This window comes from Anastrepha ludens, chromosome 6 (assembly GCF_028408465.1).
Source record: "Anastrepha ludens isolate Willacy chromosome 6, idAnaLude1.1, whole genome shotgun sequence".
Classification (NCBI taxonomy): Eukaryota; Metazoa; Arthropoda; class Insecta; order Diptera; family Tephritidae; genus Anastrepha; species Anastrepha ludens.
Genome location: NC_071502.1, coordinates 38,737,160 through 38,751,562, shown reverse-complemented (window position 1 = coordinate 38,751,562; position 14,403 = coordinate 38,737,160). Strand labels below are relative to the sequence as shown.

Here is a 14,403-nt window from a genome sequence, read left to right as displayed (position 1 = left end):
TTTATGATAGTTTCTAAGATAATGAGTTTTAAGTATTAAAAAAATGTGTTTCAACAAAATTAATTTACCTGATATTTAGTTAGAAAAATAATTATATATATGTAAAACAATATTTTATGTTAATTTTTTTTTTTACATATCCAAAAACTAAGCGAGATATCGACAAGTTTTTATTTGCGTTTTTTCATTATGCTTCGTTCTATAGAAATCCACCAACAACGAAGGTGACTCGAAAACAGCAGCATTTGGCATATTGCAAAGTTCTCCATAAAGCTAAAAGTTTCTGAGTAGACTGACTTCAAACTTACATAGCTTAAGTTTGTGTATATGCCGATTTACTTGCCTTAATAATTCGCATTGTTCGTATTCAAAGCACATGTAGTTTGCGTTATCCAAATTTGACTGTATTGTTAGGTAACGCCATTGCGCTTATGCGTAAATGCCAGCCAGATCATAACCACGTGTCCACAACACATGCATAAACGCCATTTGCACGAGTCGGATTTATATCGGGCTAAGTACTGAAATTGTAGCAACTTTCCATGTGTATGGATTGTTTTATGCTGTTAAAAAACATTAGTTTGGAGCCCTGTGAAATTTGAGTTTTTTAATGCACAAAGAAATATTTTTATTCGACGATATTTTTATTACTACTTAAAGGTATCAGATGTGAAATATTTAAATTATCATAATAGTTTCAAAAAAGAAATGGTAGATGATTGCTCCAAATTAAAAAAAAAATGATATTTCAGAAAGTATAAAATAAATTTAAAAAACTTGCTGCAGTTTGTGCGATTAAATACATATTTTCCTTGTACTTTCTCCACATGTGCGATCAGTTACCACGCAAAAATCACAAAGGTGTTGCCTACTTTTAGGCACATCAACACATGTATGACAATGAATTTTGCCAAGTATGATTTTATATATGTATGTATTTTTTGTTTCGCATAATGGTAAAATATGTACATTAAATACTTTATACTTTATTTCCTTAATCACTACCAAATTTATTAAAATTTCACCACTCACTGAAATTTCAGTTGCTGCCTCACTAAGAAATTCTCCACTGCCTTTTGCTATTGAATTTGAATACTTTGCTCACTAAACACATGTTTCGCCTCCTTTACTTTGCGCCGAAATGAATTGATATAGATGGCGTGGTTCACCAAGCACTACATATATATGTCTATATGTACTCATAAACCTTGAGGCAGTTTTCATTCTCACCAATTACGAACGACGACCATGTGGCTTGTTAGTTTCTCTAGTTTTTCATATTTCCCGCCTGAAGAGCGCTTAGTCAAAAATCAAATTGGCGCTCACAGCAACAAAATAAAAAAAACTAAATTGAGTAGAATGATTGGTTGATAGAGTATCATGATGCAAAGAATAATGAGATGGCGCCCATCGTGGTCCCGTTACTTTGCGCTCAGCGAATTTGACAACTAGTTACGTGATTTTAGCTCTAGTATGGCCAGATTACCATTTTCGTAACTTGATTTAGCATTTTTTTTTGTTGTTATTTTTATTATTTTTTGTCTCGGAGTTTTAGTTCTTTCTTCATGACATTTTTCTAGCTGTTCTAATTAAAATGTCATGTTTATAATTTTGTAAAATATACATTTTTTAATAATTATTTAAATAATTCACTCAGTTTTATCTAGCTTTACTTTTTTTTAACATCTGGTGGCATTGCCCGCGATTGCCGGTGTTGTTGGTGTTCTTCTGCTTTCGGCAGTCAAATCTCTCTCTCGTTACTGCAGAGTTGCCTAGCTTTGGATATAAAAACGCACTAAATGCCCATTTAAAGAAAATAAAACACGAAATTTTTATTGTGTTAAGTAAGAACTTTGTATGCGTGACAAATTGTCTGTAGAATGTGCGTTTTTTTTAAATAAATGTGTTATGATTATGTACAATTTAATTTATGAGTTTTTTTTGTTAAGCGAAATTCTTTTGTTAAGGGAACGACCTTTTTGCTATATTTGAAGCTATGTAACTAGATAAGGTACTCTTTTTGTAAAAATGTCAGTATGGTTTCTTTAGTATTTTCTGGTATTTTGTTGCTTATTTTTACTATGAATACACCTCTTGATGCTCTAAGGATTGATGACCGGAAAAAACGATTACACCTCTATGGTTTCAATTCGCATTCAATAAATTCAAAGGCTTTTTAAAATGTGTAAAAAGGTTTTCAATCTTAAGAAGAGTTGAGAGAGGGGCATTTAATATTTTTGCATAGCCTTAAATGGAGCCAAAAATTAAATTTGCACTTTCAAATTATCAAATTTTATAAGAGTAAAAAAATTTTCATTAGCACTAAAATCTTCTCAGAGTGGCCTTTTTAAAACTTCTTTTGTATAATAATACAGTTTTTTTTTCAACCTAAAGTCTCGGTAGCCTTAAATTAAAAACAAAAAGAAACAAACACCAAACTTAAAAATTGTCGCATTTTCGGTATAAAAAAGCACTAAATTTATTGCGAAGAGCAAATGGTTGGCAATACTGCACAACTCTGCAAACGTGACGTCACGTACTCTCTGATGGGCGCAATCTTCTTTCTATCATTCTTGATAGAGTATATGTAGGTAGGTGAGTACTTAAAAACAATAACAGCAAAAGGCAACTTCTTCTATATAATACATATGTATGTATGTATAAAAATGTATGTACATATACATATGTTAACTCTACAACTGCCGTGTATTGGAAATTTACCAGAAAATTCTATTTTTGTTGGGTTTTTGTTTTGTTGGGATATTCTTTACAAAATACGCCGGCTAGTCTGAGCATGACACAAAGCACGCACTCTTAAATGTGCTGTGTTGGCTACATATTTATTAAAATGTGTGTTTGTTTGTACAATTCTTCTGTGAGAGAACCGCTTATAGTGTTGCCGGTTTTGGACTTGCCATACCAAAAGTGTTAGGATTGTTTTCTATTGGCTGTTTGCTAGGTCGGCAAGAATGAATATTGACAGATTTTGGCACTATCGAACAATAAAAGTACCTGCAGAAAAACAATATTTTATGACGAAACAAACAGGACACCCATTTATGTGCATTTTTTTAAATTAATATTTAGCCATGCTACCAACGCTTTAAATATTACCATTAAATTCCAATGAGGAAAAAACACTTTTCCATAATTTTGTTATAAAATGTTTACAGATCGATATTATTTAATCTCTTCTATTTAAAAAAATGTCATAAGCCCTTTGAGAAATTACGAACGTTCATCGCTTTTAAGTCTGCTTCTACATCATCAAGCCTTCTCTTTCTTGGTGGGCTTCTCTTTCTTTCAAAGTTTTATACATCTTGATTTTCTGCATTCACGATAAAATCTTTGATCTGAACAAATTTATATTTGCATAGTACGTCTTATTAGCAGATTTAATTCTTTCCTCTATTGCAATTGATGTGTCTTTACTCGCTGATAGTACGAATTCTAAGTATTTGAATGGGAGCGTGTCATTATTCCGTATTACAAAATTCTGTAAATTGCAAAAAAATTGTGCTTTTTAAAATTCTGCTTTTTTAAAATTCTGCTTTCTAAAATTCTGCTTTTTCAAAATTCTGCATGTTTAATGCGAAAAATTTTGTTTTATTCAAGTTTTGTGATTTTCGTCACACAAGAAGTAACAAAATAAACATTTATTCCATAAATATACATATGTATATGTTTAAGCGATAACAATATTTTAGTTTAGCCAATTACAATATTTTTTGGAATTCTTTTTAAATATGTAGTGTGACTTAATTCATTTCTTTTCTTAATAATTCTTCGCAGCTGTTCGTTTTTTTTAGAAGAGTTCTACGCAAAAATATGGTGGATTGCGTAGCCGGAGTTGGACTGATGAGGGTTATTTTTTTGCAGCGCGGCCGAAGGCCGCCCACGCAAAAAGGAGTTCTACGCAAAAATACTGTGGATTGCGTAGCCGGAGTTGGACTGATGAGGGTTATTTTTTTGAAGCGCGGCCGAAGGCCGGCCACGCGAAAAGGAGTTCTACGCAAAAATACGGTGGATTGCGTTGCCGGAGCTGGACTGATGAGGGTTATATTTTTGAAGCGCGGCCGAAGGCCGCCCACGCGTAAAGAAGTTCTACGCAAAAATACTGTGAATTCTATCGAAACTGAAGAAAAAATTATTATTATTATTATTATTTTTTTTTATTTAATATCTCGAATAATAATAAAAAATAATAATAATAATAAATTAAATAATTACATTACCTCTTTAACATTGTTAACATTATATTTTAATACAGAATTTTGTAAAACAGAATTTTGAAAGCAGAATTTTAGAAAGCAGAATTTTAGAAAGCAGAATTTTAAAAAAGCAGAATTTTAAAAAAGCAGACTTTTAAAAAGCAGAATTTTGTTTTTAGAATTTTGTACATACAGAATTTCGACACCAACCCTATTTGAATTCATTTACACTTTGAAAAATAAAATCAGCAAAGAGTCATTTTCCTTTAATATATGTACATACATACATACATATTTTTTTTAGACGATTGCTAGCTAAAATCTTGGAGTTCAATACTACTTATACTAAATGTTTTGCAATTTCTATTATTGAGTGGCAGCATTGGTCGCATTCATTAATATGTACAAACATATGTATGTGTTTTAGTTTTTCGATTGAGCACTGCTCTCCCACCTCGTTTTTTCCGCAATATTTTGTCGGCGAAAAACAAAATGATTAGTCAGTTTCGTAGTCACAAGTTGGTTTCTGATTTAATATGCAATAATATTTTGTTTTTGCAATTGAATTTGATTAAACGTAGTTAAGAAATTTATAAGTCATAAAAAGCACGTGGTGGCAGAGGTACACAGCTGTTGGGAGGCTCTTCAACTGGGTTAATGTAAACATACATACATATGTACATAAGTATGTGTAAATTTTTTTAAGGTCATCAATCTCCCGCCATCTAATGTTATTGTTTGTTTATGCTAAAAACACATGTCTTCTACGTGGGTCGCAAACAAAAATATTTATTTTTGTCAAAAAAAATTGCGAATTTACATAATTTTTTTTTTTGACAAAATGTTCTTATAGAATATGAGAAGATAAAAACCTCGCAATTTTTTAGAACTATTGAATTAACAGAAAGTAGAAAATAAAAATATACAAACATATGTTTGCTCACATCCTATGAATCTCCCATTTATGAGTGCTTTTCAAGCAAGTTGGCAAATTTTTAGTAGCTTAATTAATTTTTTATAGCTGGATAATTAAACAGGTCATTGAAAAATTTTATTTCCACATCCTTCCTACAAATTTGTATTACAGTCATTTTTTTCTGTTTCAATATCACGAAATCCAAACGAGTTATTTAAAAGTTTGGTACCCACATTTAAATCTATGTATCTCTTTGATTCTTTTTTAAGATTCCTTGCTTGGTGAATTTAAACATTAAAAAAAAATTCTTTTTTTCACTTCCATGCATTGACAACTAAGTGCGAATTTCAACAAATTTATTACATTTTTTCATTGCAATTTTTAAGAATGAGTTGTACAACACCTGGAGGCGACAGATGGATGCAGAAGCGCAGAAAGCAGGTTATTCGTGGAGACAAATAAAATTTCTAATTTCAAATAAATTAAATTATAATTCGTTTGTTGAGGTCATATGTTCCACCTAGGAAGCACGGGAAAATATAAGTATTTATTAAATTGAGCTTTTTGCATCGCCTTAACCCTTCGAGATGGTGTAGGCTAAACTGAGATTCTGGGTTATATTCATTAAGCTTCGACTTTTCGGATGCAGGCGAGAGATGATGTTTCCGACTCCGAAAAATTCGGGCCTGAATCGCAAACAACATCCGATGAGTTGTCTCTTGGAGTGTTTGAGAGAAAGATTCTGCAGAAGATTTTTGGAATTTTTCACGTTGGTGACGGTGAATATCGCAGGCGATGGATGTGCAAGGCAATGAGCTGTATGAGCTTTACGACGACATAGACATAGCGCAGCGAATAAAGATCCAGCCATCCAGCAGTGGATACCAACGCTCCGGCTCTCAAAGTATTCGATGCGGTACCAGTTGGTGGTAGCAGAGGAAGAGTAAGGCCTTCTCTGTTTTAAAAAAATCAGGGGGAGGAGGACTTGGCTTCACTTGGTGTGCTCAACTGGCGCCGGTTAGCACGGCCAAAATCGTTTAAGCGGTTATTGTGTCAATCAAGAAGAAGAAGAAACCAAAGGACACTAAAATACTCTTTTATGAGCTCTAAGCTTTTTATATCCGAAATTTGCCTTCAGAAATGAGCTCCAAATCTAATTCTGATTCGGCACATTTTATGACTCATTTTCAGTGAATTTCAGAGCTCGTTTAGAGTCGCATTTAAGGATTTTTTTTGGTTCATTTTTGATGGTTTATTGAAGCCTCTTTTATGTAATTCGAATACCTGTTTAATGTAATTAAAATACATGCACGCGTTTTTTTACATATGAATTAGATTTTTTTTTGTTCGCTATTAACATATTATGAATTATGATTATACATATATACGTATGTATTAATATTTATGAATAAGTGCATAAAATAAAAAATATCCATTCCCATGGAAAAATATACTCAAGCTTGTTATAGAAAAATTTATCAAAAACTTTATGTTAGGAAAACAAACATTTATATTCACCCTGAATCAATAAAGCGTTTAAAAAAAATTATTTCACGGGTGAAATAACTTTATTTACTTATCAGTAAGACATATTAGGGAAAAATAATAAAAAGGTTTTATAGTTTGATTTTTATTTTCACGAAACCATATGGAGAAACTAGTTGTAAAGTATAGAAAACAGTTGAAAAACGGAAAAATTGTTATCCTTCGGGAGGGATGAGTATATCGACTCGTTGAAAATATATATTTTTTTGTTTCCAAAAAGTACTTACGTTTTACTCTGTTGTTGTTTTTCGAGAATGAATCACTCGCACTTCAATTTCAATTTTCAATTCTATTTTTTCACCCACTTGCACAAAAGTGAGTTTATTTCGAAATGTCATAAAATCATAGAAAATTTTGTTTGCGTTCTTTTATTGCTAGATATATATTTAATGGCTTAAAAAAGTTTGAATTTTCTTATAATGCTTAATTTGGGAATAAAATTGAATTCTAATTGCATACCATATATGGGTCCATATGCGGTAAAGAGTTGAAAAGCTCACGGTATTGAGTATGAACTAGTCATAAAAAATTCACTTAGCAAGACGTAGTGGCAAATTATTTTTAAGTTTCGTTAGATGAAAGTTCTAAAATGCTACCATAAATGAGTATTAACGCTCAACCTTCAGAAAAAGGTGCATTTTTTTGAAATATACAATAAAACATTCCAAAAAAGCTCAAAAAATAAGGCTGATTTCGGCTTATCTGGATGTATGAAAGCATCCCTACAGTGGAAAACCAAACTATTCAGTCAATATTCTTGTTCATGAACTAAATAGAATTTGATGGAAGAAATCAACTAGTTGGAAGAGTGACTAGAATTGTAGCAGTTGTAAAATTACCAGTTACAGGTGCATGAAGAATCAAAAGGGCATCTCTAAAATGTGATCAGATTGGGGACACTTTTTCCAATAGGGGGTTTTTTTTGATAGACCACGCGTGACTACTGTCAAACTATATACATACTTTTTTTAAGTATTCATTGACATTTCATCATGGAAAAACTTACGCCTCAACAACGTTTACAAAATAATACAATTCTATTACGAAAATCGATGATTTGTGAAAAGTGTTTATGACGCACTCAGGCCAACATATGATGCACATAACCGTCAGCGATGAGGCCGTAATTTCCGTATTTGGGCTGAACAGCAACCGCAAGGTATTCGTGATCTACACAACATTTGGTTCCAACAAGACGGTGCTACTTGCCATACAGTCAAACATGAAACAATGGATTTACTGCGTCGTCGTTTCGGTGAGCAATTTATCTTTCGCCTCGGACTAGTTAACTGTTATGGATAAAGTTATTCACGAGATACCGACCGAAGTCCTCCAGTGAGTCATTCAAAATTGGTGTTTTCGAATGGCCGAATTACGGCGCAGTTGCGGCGAACATTTGAAAGGGACTAGCTTTAAAAAATAAAGTTCATGAATAGCTCTACACAAAAATAATAAAGATTGAAAGCCCAATGTACTTGAATTTTCTTTGTTTTATTTCAATTTAAAATACGATACCTTTAAAGTGATCACCCTTTGGTTAAACGGTTAAAATACGAGTTGGTGTTTCTGAAAAAAAAAAATCAAGATAACTACTAAAACTGGTAGTTAGTTAATTTTGCATTTTTCTGCATGTTTGGGTGTTATTTTATTTATTTATATGAAACCTCGCTCAAGATAAGTACATATTTTCTCACAAAATTAGGCATTACGTTTTTAGGATATTTTTTAAATACGAGAAAACATTTTTTGTAGCCCAAGATCAAAAATTCTAACTAACTTTCCGAATCTACTAATATCCGCCGATTACTTAGCAAATTCATAGCATTCATATCATAGATGACTAGATGTGAAACTCTTTTTCTCGTGAGAGCGCTGAAAAATGTGCATTTTTTATAACATTTTCCAATATTGCCACACCGGTAGAAACATGAATTGGGTATTTTTGAACCAAAGGTCTGGAATTTTTAGTTTCCATACCACCATTGAGGTTAGTATTTAGTGTGCGGTTGCCCAATAGCCTTATATCACTCGTAACCCCCAACATATACTAAAAATAAGCACAATCCGTATGAAATATGTACATAAATAAGCAAAAAATTTTAAAATTTATATGTAAATGAAATTATTTAAAACGGATATTCATAAGTAATTTAATAATAATAAAGTTATGAACCCGAAAAACCTAAGTTATAATTAAAAACATGACTTATTGCGATTTTTTAATATAACACAGAAAGTGGGTAACAAAAAACAAAAATTCTCAAACAACGAACTGAATAAGTTAAAGCAGATTACTTTTAATCTTCGTAAAATAACTCAAACTCAAATTAAATTCCCTTACCTACGCTTTTCACTCATAGAATATTTACGTATATACCAATTTACAGACATAACCAACATACAGATTTCAATAAAAGTACATGTATGTACGAGTAAAATGTATTCATATGCATATGTGCATAAGACTAATTAAAGTAGAAGTTGAAAAGGATATAAAAGGCTTTGAAAAATTCTAAAACTCCCTTCAATTTAAATTATTACGTTTCAATTGAATTAATTTAAAGACAAATAATTATAAACATTTCAACGCGTCATTTCTCCACTATGAAAAAAGGAACTGTTTTCGTCAATTATTTTTGGCGCGTTTCTTCTGGTAGCCAGCCATTTCGCCTATCAGCTGTTCAAAATCCCATAATGTGTGAGTGCTACCAAGTTTTGAAACGTCCTCATGGGCGCGCTCTCTCTCAAAATGAATAAGTTTCACATCTAGTTATCTATGATTCATATATCACCATAGATAACTAGATGTGAAACTTATTCATTTTGAGAGAGAGCGCGCCCATGAGGACGTTTCAAAACTTGGTAGCACTCACACATTATGGGATTTTGAACAGCTGATAGGCGAAATGGCTGGCTACCAGAAGAAACGCGCCAAAAATAATTGACGAAAACAGTTCCTTTTTTCATAGTGGAGAAATGACGCGTTGAAATGTTTATAATTATTTGTCTTAAAATTAATTCAATTGAAATGTAATAATTGAAGGGAGTTTGTAGAATCCAAAGCTCGTTATATCCCTTTCGACTTCTACTTTTAATTAGTCTTATGTACATAATGTAATTTTATTGAAAACTGTGTGTTGGTTTATGAAAATTTGTATATACGTAAATATTCTATGGTTGAAAAGCGTAAGTAAGGGAACTGAATTTGTGTTTGAGATATTTTACAAAAAATTAAAGGTAATCTGCTTTAACTTATTCTATTCGTTGTTTGAGAATTTTTTTTTTTGTTACCCAATTTCTGTGTTATATTAAAAAATCGCAATAAGTCATGTTTTTAATTATAACTTATATTTTTCGCGTTCATTACTTTATTATTATTAAATTACTTTTGTATTTCAGTTTTAAATAATTTCATTTACATATAAATTTTTAAATTTTTTGCTTATTTATGTACATATTTCATACGGATTGTGCTTATTTTTAGTATATGTAGCTGTTTACGAGTGATATAAGGTTATTGGGCAACCGCACACTAAATACTAACCTCAATGATGGTGTGGAAACTAAAAATTCCAGACCTTTGGTTCAAAAATACCCAATTCATGTTTCTACCGGTGTGGCAATATTGGAAAATGTTATAAAAAATGCACATTTTTCAGCGCTCTCACGAGAAAAAGAGTTTCACATCTAGTCATCTATGTATATCACTAGCGCTACATATGTACCTACATACATGATGCAAAGAATAATGAGATGGCGCCCATCGTGGTCCCGTTACTTTGTGCTCAGCGAATTTGACAACTAGTTACGTGATTTTAGCTTCAGTATGGCCAGATTACCATTTTCGTAACTTGATTTAGCATTTTTTTTTGTTATTTTTATTATTTTTTGTCTCGGAGTTTTAGTTCATTCCACATGACATTTTTCTAGCCTATTCTAATTAAAAGTAATGTTTATAATTTTGTAAAATATACATTTTTTAATAATTATTTAAATAATTCACTCAGTTTTATTTAGCTTTACTTTTTTTAACATCAGGTGGCATTGCCCGCGATTGCCGGTGTTGTTGGTGTTCTTCTGCTTTCGGCAGTCAAATCTCTCTCTCGCTACTGCAGTGTTGCCTAGCTTTGGATATAAAAACGCACTAAATGCCCATTTAAGGAAAATAAAACACGAAAGTTTATTGTGTTAAGTAGGAACTTTGTAGGCGTCATGATATTGAGCGTGACAAATTGTCTGTAGAAAGTGCGTTTTTTTTTAAATAAATGTGTTATGCTTATGTACAATTTAATTAATGACTTTTTTTTGTTAAGCGAAACTCTTTTGTTAAGGGAACGACTTTTTGCTATATTTGAAGTTATGTAACTAGATAAGGTACTCTTTTTGTAAAAATGTCAGTATGGTTTCTTTAGTATTTTCTGGTATTTTGTTGCTTATTTTTACTATGAATACACCTCTTGATGCTCTATGTCTCACTAAGGATTGATGACCGGAATAAACGATTACATCTCTATGGTTTTAATTCGCATTCAATAAATTCAAAGGCTTTTTAAAATGTGTAAAAACGTTTTCAATCTTAAGAAGAGTTGAGAGCGGGGCATTTAATATTTTTGCATAGCCTTAAATGGAGCCAAAAATTAAATTTACACTTTCAAATTATCAAATTTTATAGGAGTAAACAAATTTTCATTAGCACTAAAATCTTCTCAGAGTGGCCTTTTTTAAACTTCTTTTGTATAATAATACAGTTTTTTTTTAACCTAAAGTTTCGCTAGCCGTAAATTAAAAACAAAAAGAAACAAACACCAAACTTAAAAATTGTCGCATTTTCGGTATAAAAAAGCACTAAATTTATTGTGAAGAGCAAATGGTTGGCAATACTGCACAACTCAGCAAACGTGACGTCACGTACGCTCTGGTGGGCGCAATCTTGTTTACATCATTCTTGTACCTACATATACATATGAACATACGTGTGTATGTTGCTCTACTTTAACCGGAAGTCAATATAAAGTAGATATTCCCCTAAGAATTTTAGCACGTTTTTAAATTGACAAGAACTACATAAATAAACACTTACAGGAAACTAAATTTTATCAGATAAATTTTATATATATTTTTTAAACTAGTGCATGAAATGTACATATGCTGTAGATATATACATGTTTATATATATGTATATATACATACATATATGTTTCCTTCTAACTCCTAATGGCGCATAGGGCGTCACGCATGTTTAAAGCTACATAATTCGGCAGAAAATCGCACATTAGTCAAATAACAAGAAACCGCATTTAGTGTGGGTAAAAAACAATGCGTGTACTTATACATATATACAAACATGTATGAATATAAGTAAATACTTCTGTTTTAATGTCTAGCATCGGAGACCATATGAATGTTTGTATGTAAATAATAGCAACAATTTTTACGCCCACTCTTAACAAGTTTATGAGTGATCTGCGCACTTGAACCGCACGACAAAGATTCAAGGTGTTACATACATATATGTACATATGTATATTTTCTTAACTTACAAACTTATTTATTTATTTTGTTTAGCGACACGCTGTGTGACTCTTTCCTATCCTTCTCTTCTTATTTTCCTAGTGATTATTATTCAATTTCCTACCTATTCTTCGATTTAAGTATTCAATGCCGATCGTTGATGAGAGGTGCACAAATCAGCTGAGTTGCCGTGTAACTGAATTATTTTTTGTTTTCATTTTATTGCACGGAAAATCACCAGTGTCGTTTATTGATGTTTTGTAATTCGGATTTTTTTCAGCATTAAAATTCTATAAAGCTATAGTGGTGTGTGTGTGCTTATGGAACAACATCAGCCAATTTACAGACGATTATCAAAGGCTTTCAATTTTACTGGCTTAATTCCGATTCTATTATGTTCGTGGTTTCAAATTATTAAATTTTCTAACGATTAGAGATTAAAGGCATTAACATATTTTTTCTTTTGAAATTAACCCCTTGCGCTGGAAATGGCGTGCAATGTACGTCTGCTGAATTAACTGTAAAAGAGCTGTTGTTTATTTCGGAAAACAAAATAAATTCCAAATTCTAAGAAATATTCCCTTTCAAAATTTGGCTGGACATTGCATCTACAAATTGTTAATATTCCTGAATACCCAACACACGGAAGGACTTCTTTAGATAACACATCATTGCGCTTGCAGGCAAAACGGTGGGGACTTTTTCCAAGAAAAATTCCTCCTACACAAAGTAAACAAAAGCCTCAAAAGCCTCAACGAAGATGTGAGGTATGCGCGAAACAGAATAAACGTAGTGGAACTGTATGGCAATGTATGAAATATCTTGTTGCGCTGCACATTCCTGATGATTTTGAAATATACATCACCGTACAAAATTATTATATTAACAAAATTCTTTAAAATATTATTGATTTTATTTATAAGCATTCAAATATTGTGAGCAAGCACTCGTTATAAATTGGTTTACACGATACAGTTACCGGCTTTTGAGAATGAATTTCCAGCGCAAGACGTTAAAGCAATAAGTACATGTAATATGTATATGAAATTTCAAAAACTACAAGTTATTGAGCTCAAAGAAGAACATTACGGAGTCTTACATACATACATATATCGGACTCCGACTTGTTCGCATCTCTGTCTAAATCGGAAATAAAGACGGCAAATTTTAAGGCCATAACCTTAACCGTAGTCTTAACCATAACGACACTTACTGGCATCTGTTATTGCTGTCATAGCAATAAGCAGCTGATATTTACATACATTGTCATTTATCTGTTTATTTGGAAAGCGCAGAAAGTAAAGAAAAGATAACCACTTGAGTAGTGACGAGGAAATTAGTAATTTATTCATTAATACGGTGGTTTTATATACTACAACGCAGCAAATCAACAATCAATTGGTTTGGTTGCGGCGAAAATCCAAAATTTTATGTTCTCTACAGCTATGGTTATGATTACGGTTTATGGTATATCATCTCTAATCGGCTAATGTGTTGCCCAAAGGTTCGTTCGATCAGCAAATTTATGTGGTTATGGTTACGGCACCTCAAACTGGACCTTAAACATTAGCTGTTTTGCCGTTGTTCTCAGTTAAGATGTTCGTCAACCTAATTCTTTGATATCTATTGTGCGCCGTATATGAAAAGAATATAAACGTTGTCGAGTTTCTAATTACCGGTAATACAATTTTCCCTTCCGTTGCTTAAACTGTAAGTTGGCGACCTTAGCCATTATTCACAACCAATTTGTTTCCGTTTCCAACCGGCTTTAGCAACACGAACTTTCCAAACATTTCGTCAATGTACTTCGTGCTCTCTTATGTTCTCTGTATTTCTCACTCTTTACAACTTAACGCCGTTTGTTGCTTGTTTTGTGACTGACCAGCTGTTATTCTCTTCAGATATTTGATTTTTTTCAGCCGTGTCTTCGGGTTTTAGTTAATTTGAAACGAATCGTTTCCTTCTACTTTCTTTATGTAGCCTCTCTACTCTTTCTCTCTCTCTCTTGATCTATCATTATTACTTAGCTATTTGTTGTTCTTACTCGCCAGCTGATGCGATGACATTTGTGATTCCTTTGCTAATATTGCGATTATGGCACGATTGCTAATTTTCATTCCTATGCTTACTAAATTTTTATCGCTGTGTTTGTTGTTGCTCTTACTTCAAATATTTCGCATTTCGCTATACATAAGTACGAATTTATATATTTATATATAT

At 32.0% G+C, this 14,403-nt stretch overlaps 1 protein-coding gene across 1 annotated transcript in view; it reads right to left on the bottom strand.

Annotated features, from left to right (window-relative positions):
- Nucleotides 1-1,285, bottom strand: part of LOC128866230 (helicase domino) — a 47,417-nt gene extending 46,132 nt beyond the window's left edge. The window contains exon 1 of the mRNA XM_054106795.1: nucleotides 1,033-1,285. The gene's annotated coding sequence lies outside the window, so the exon portion shown is untranslated. The remainder of the gene's footprint in view (nucleotides 1-1,032) is intronic.
- Nucleotides 1,286-14,403: the final 13,118 nt, after the last annotated feature.